A 6,178-nucleotide genomic window follows, 5' to 3' on the forward strand; every position below is an offset into this window, starting at 1 on the left:
TGGCCAGAAGTGCTATCTTCCTATGGCTGCCAGAACCTCATAGTAAACCTCCTTTCTCTATCATTCACCATGTATGTCTCTTTATTTAGCATATAGTGGCAAGTGACCAGACCTGACATGTAGAATCCCATGAGTTTGAGTCTGGAGTCCAAAATTCCTGTTCCAATTTATTCACTAAGTCCAGTCTATGTAGGATCATCTCCCTTCTGGTTAACCCCATATAGGCTAACCTGAATTACATCTTCAAGAAGCTTTTCACCTTGCCATGTAATGTAACCTAATCAGAGGAATGAAAGCCCACAAACTCATAGGTCCCATCCATTCCCTAGGGGAGGGGACAGAAGAGCAGAAGCCTGGAGGCACATCTTAATATTTTGCATCTGGAGAGCCAAGAGCCATGGTTAGGACAGGTTTTTGAATTTTTGAATTGAAATAAAGACAAGAAGAAATAAACATCTTTAGTAACAAGTTAATTTTATGATTTTTCTTTTTTTTTTATTATTCAAGGGAGAGCATGAATACAGTCCCCCACTACCACAAATTATGCAGTCGAGTGTCCCACATTTTGGGAAATCACAGGGGTCAGCACATCCAGAGTGCAATGGATAAGCCTCGCCCTGGGAAAACCACCTTCGTGATCATGGTATCTCCCCTGCCAGGTAAGTATTATAATTTTTCTTAAATTATGATTTTCCAGAGGTCTTTGTTCACCAGGTATAATTTTACTTGTTTAAGTCAAATTTGAATTGAACATGAGAAATAGAGAAATGAAATGGATGATTTGGCAAATGTTAAAAACAGTAAACAAACTAAGCAATAAGAAGTTTGTTACAAAAAATGAATAGCAAATGAAGAATATGGAGAGAATGGATAAAACCTTCAAGATAGGGTGCTTAATCTATCTGGGTCTTGGGATTCTCATTTGAAAACAGCATACTTATTCATTGTATGTGAGAGGGAGTAGAGTAATATTCCTAACATATAAAAGCTTCTTTTGAAGCCATTGGTGGATCACACCTGTAACTCTAGCACTAAGGAGGCTGAGGCATGAGGATTGAAATTTGAGGGCAGTCTGGGCTATGTAGTGAGTTCAAGCCCAGCCAGAGAGCTATGTGCTACATGGTGAGAATCTATCTTAAAACAAAATGACAACAACAAAACAACCAAGAAAACAACACAAAAGAATCTTCATTTGTAATTAAAAAATAGTAACAGTTAAGAATTAAAATATCTCTATAACTATGTGCCAGGCATTCTTCTATTTCTTTTAAATATATTATTTTACATAACATACAACCTTGAGGGAAGTTCCTATTGTGGGCTCCATTTTCTAGACACAGAAATGTTAAATTTCTTGCTAAAGCCCACAAATCCAAGCCATCTGGCTCAGAGGGCATTTCATGTCATGTTACTCTGCCTGAAGTGACACTGAGGTATCACCAGTCTTTCACTGGTACTGGTTAAAAATTGCACCTAGACTTGAGGGTTTGGGAAAACAAGCATACTTCTATACAATTGGAAAAAGTGAAAAACTGATGAGCTTTTTGGTAGAGGTTTTAACCATATGCATCTAAAATCTTTTACAAGCATATACTCCTTAACACAGGATTTCTTTCCTACTCTTACCCCAATGAACATACAACCTTTTTAGCTCTGATAGGAAGCTACTCATGGTAGCAAAAAATGTGTAAATGCAATTTTAGAGCAGAGATGACATCAATTAATTTTCATTTATTCTGCAGAATAGCAGAATAGTTTGAGGCCATATGACTGCATTTTATGTTTTAGAATATTAATAGGAACAATTGTATGTTTATTAGGAGTCCAAATTAAGTTACATAATATCAAAAAAAAATCTTTTTTTTTTTTTTTTTTTTGGCTAGAAAGAAAGAAACTGGAAAAGTTATTTTTGGAGAGAAAAAAGATGGTGGGCAGCTGAAGGGTCCTGAAACTCTGATTTTCTTTTCTTTTTTATTCCAACTAAGATTTCCCCAGTATATAGGGTGCACATAATGTTCAACAACCAACCCCTAAATTAGCTTTTTATAACATATAATAGCTGGGGAAGGAATCCTATACACAGAAAATGAAAACAAACATTGCCATGAAAGGATGGGAATTATTAAATTTCAAGAGAAGAGCAGACAAGTAATCAGAGAGTAGCATAGAATATTAGTTGCACACACACAAACCCTTACATGACAAAAACAACTAAGTGGCAGGAATCGTCACATACCTCTCAATATTAACACTGAATGCTAATGGACTTAACTCCCCCATCAAAAAACACTGATGGGCAAACTGTATTAAAAAGGAAGATCCAACAATCTGATGTTTATAAGAAACTCACCTTACACACAGAAATAAATACTGCCTTAGGGTGAAATTGTAGAAGAAGATTTACCAAACTAATGGCCACCCAAAACAGGCAGGATTAGCAATATTTAAATAAAGTAGACTTCAAACTTAAATTACTCAGAAGAGACAGAGATGATCACTTCATACTAATAAAGGAAACACATCAAGAGGAAATAACAATTGTTAACTTATATGAGCCCAACTTCATTAAACATACACTATTGGACTTAAAAACAAAGATAGATCCCAACATGGTGGTGGTGGTGGGAGACATCAGGACTCTCCATCCAATAGATAGGTCATCCACATAAAAAATCAACAAAGGAACTCCAGAATTGAATGACACCCTAGATCTAATGGACTGGACAGATGTCTACAGAGTATTCCACCCTGCAACAGCACAATGTACATTCTTCTTAGCAGCACTTGGAACTTTCTCCAAAATAGACCATATTTTAGGTCACAAAGCAAGCCTTAATAAATATAAGAAAACTGAAATAACTCCCTGCAAACTGATCCCAATGCAATAAAACTAGAATTCAACAACAACAAAACCAGCAGAAAATTAACAACTGGAGGCAGAACAACACCTTGCTCCATGATCAGTGGGTCATTGAAGCAATAAGGGAGGAAATCAAAAAGTTCTTGGAATTTAATGAGAATTAAAGCACAATCCATCAGAACCTGTGGGACACAGCAAAGGCAGTCCTATGGGGAAAGTTTATAGCCATGAGTGCATATATTAAAAAAACACAGAAAGATCTCAAACTCCTAGAAAAAAAAACAAGAATGAGCTAAACTCAAAACTAGCAGGAGAGAAATAATAAAAATAAGAGCCAAAATCAACAAAACAGAGACCAAAAAAAACATACAAAGAATCAACAAAACAAAAAGCTGTTTCTTTGAAAAGATAAACAAGATTGATAAAACCCTGGCAAATCTGACTAAAATGAGGAGGGAAAAGACCCAAATTAATAAAATTAGCAATGAAAAAGGGGAGATCACAAAAAACACCAAGGAAACTCAGGGAATCATCAGGGACTACTTTGAAAACTTGTATTCAAATAAATTGAAGAATGTAGAAAAAATGAACAAATTTCTAGATACATATAACCACACAAAATTGAACAAAGAGGATATTAATCACCTAAACAGATCTATAACATGCAAGGAAATTGAAGAAGCAATAAAGAGTCTCCCAAAAAAGAAAAGTCCAGGACCTGACGGATACTCTATTGATTTCTACAGACCTTTAAAGAAGTACTAATACCAATACTCCTCAAACTTTTCCATGAAATAGAAATGGAAGGAACACTGCCAAACTCATTCTATGAAGCCAGCATTACACTCATCCTAAAACCAGATAAGGAAACAACAAAAAAAGAGAATTACAGGCCAACTTCTTTAATGAACATAGATGCAAAAATCCCAATAAAATATTGGCAAACCTAATTCAACAGCATATCAAAAAGATCATACACCATGATAAGATTGTTTCATTCCAGGGACATAGGAATGGTTCAACATACACAAATCATTAAATGTAATAACAGAAGCAAAGATAAAAACCACATGATCATCTCAATAGAACCAGAAAAGGTCTCCCATAAAATTCAACATCCCTTCATGATAAAAGCTTTGATGAAGCCAGGAATACAAGGAATCTACCTCAGCATAATAAAGGCTATATATATGACAAGACTACAGACAACATCACATTAAATGGGGGAAAACTGAAACCATTTCCTCTAAAGTCAAAAATGAGACAAGGGTATCCACTCTCTCCACTCTTATTCAATATACTCTTGGAATTCCTAGCCAGAGAAATAAGACAGTAAGAAGAAATAAAAAGAAAACAAATTAGAAAGGAAGTAATCAAACTATCCCTATTTGCAGATGACATAATCTTATACCTAAAAGATGTAGATAATTCCATCAAAAAACTTAGACAGCATAAACAGCCTCTGAAAAGTAGCAGGATACAAAATCAATTTACAAAAATCAGTAGCCTTTCTATATACCATCAATGAACAGATTGAGAAAGCATATAGGATAATAATTCCATTTACAATAACCTCAAAAGAGTATCTCCTCTACAAGGAAAAGTACAAAGCACTGAAGAAAAAAACTGAAGACTACAGAAGATGGAAAGATCTTCCATGCTCATGGATTGGTAGAATCAACATTGTGAAAATGGTTATATTTTCTACATGTTCAATACAATTCCCACTAAAATTCCAATGACATTCATCACAGAGAATGAAAAATCCACCCTAAAGTTCATTTGGAAGCACAAAAGACCTCAAATAGCCAAAGAAATTCTGAGCAAAAAAAAACAAAGCTGGAGGAATCACATTACCTGACTTCATACTACAGAGCCATTGCAATAAAAACAGTATGGTACTGGGACAAAAATGGATATGAAGACAAGTGGAACAGAAGACCCAGATATGAATCCATGCAGCCATGTCCACATATTTTTGACAAAGGCACCAAAAACATATGATTGAGAAAAGACAGCCTCTTGAACAAATGTTGCTGGGAAAATAGGATATCTGTATGGAGAAAACTAAAACTAGATCCATGTCTGTCACTCTGTACAAGTGTCAACTCAAAGTGGATAAGGACCTTAATATGAGACCTGAAACTTTGAAGGTAGTGCAGGAAAGAGCAGGGGATTCATTGGCATTAATAGGCATAGGCAATGACTTCCTAAATAGAACTCAAATGGCTCACCAACTAAGAGAAAGGATTGACAAACAGGACTACATTTAATTAAAGAGCTTCTGCACAACAAAAGAAATGCTCTCTAAGTTGAAGAGGCTGTCCACAGAATGGGAGAAAATCTTTACCAACTATATATCTGGCAAGGGATTGATAACCAGAATATACAGAGAGCTCAAAAACCAAACTTCCCAAAATTCAATGACCCAATGAAGAAATGGGCAAAGAACTGAAAAGACCTTTTCCAAAGAAAGAACTCCAAATGGCTGAAGAACACACGAAGACATTCTCAATATCCCTGGCCATAAAGGAAATGCAAATCAAAACCACACTAAGATTCCAACTTACTCCTGTTAGAAGAGCTACCATCAAGCACACAAACAACAACAAATGTTGGTGAGGATGTGGAGAAAAGGAACCATCAAACATTGCTGGTGGGAATGTAAATTAGTAAAACCACTATGGAAAACAGTATGGAGGCTCCTCAAAAAACTAAAAACAGAACTGCCATATAATTCAGCAGTTCCACTCCTAGGGCTATACCTGACGGAATGTAAATTAGGTTACAGCAAAGGCACCTACACACTCATGTTTATTGCAGCATTATTCACAAGATGCCCCAAAAATGGAATAAGAAAATGTGGTATTTACATACAATGGAATTTTATTCAGCCACAAAGAAGAATGAAATTTTGTCATTTGCAGGTAAATGGATGGAACTGGAGAACATCATCTTAAATGAAGTTAGCTAGGTTCAGAAGGCCCAAAACAGAATTTTTTCTTTAATATGTAGACCTAATATGAATACAGCAATACTATGAAAAACAGGTCATGCTGAGGTGAGGTCACATACAAGAGGGGGAGGGTAAAAGAAGCAAGTTAAGAAGGTGAATATGGTTGATGTACTTGCTATACAAGAATGAAAAAAAATTCTATAGAATATTTAAACTGGCTGAAACCACCATAAGAAAGGGACGAAGATAGAAAGAAGAAAAATAAAGGAGATGAACCAAATAAGGCTATAATACATATATACATGGAAATGTCACAAAAAAAACTCCTTGTGTAGCTATCTTAAACAAGCAGAAATTTTTTT

The 6,178-nt window shown here is 35.4% G+C and overlaps 1 non-coding gene across 1 annotated transcript; it reads right to left on the reverse strand.

Annotated features, from left to right (window-relative positions):
- Positions 1-503: 503 nt before the first annotated feature.
- LOC141416956 (U1 spliceosomal RNA) lies at positions 504-667 on the reverse strand. The gene has a single exon (XR_012441604.1). It is a non-coding gene; the product is annotated as a U1 spliceosomal RNA (small nuclear RNA).
- Positions 668-6,178: the final 5,511 nt, after the last annotated feature.

Source organism: Castor canadensis, chromosome 14 (assembly GCF_047511655.1).
Source record: "Castor canadensis chromosome 14, mCasCan1.hap1v2, whole genome shotgun sequence".
NCBI classification, from domain to species: Eukaryota; Metazoa; Chordata; class Mammalia; order Rodentia; family Castoridae; genus Castor; species Castor canadensis.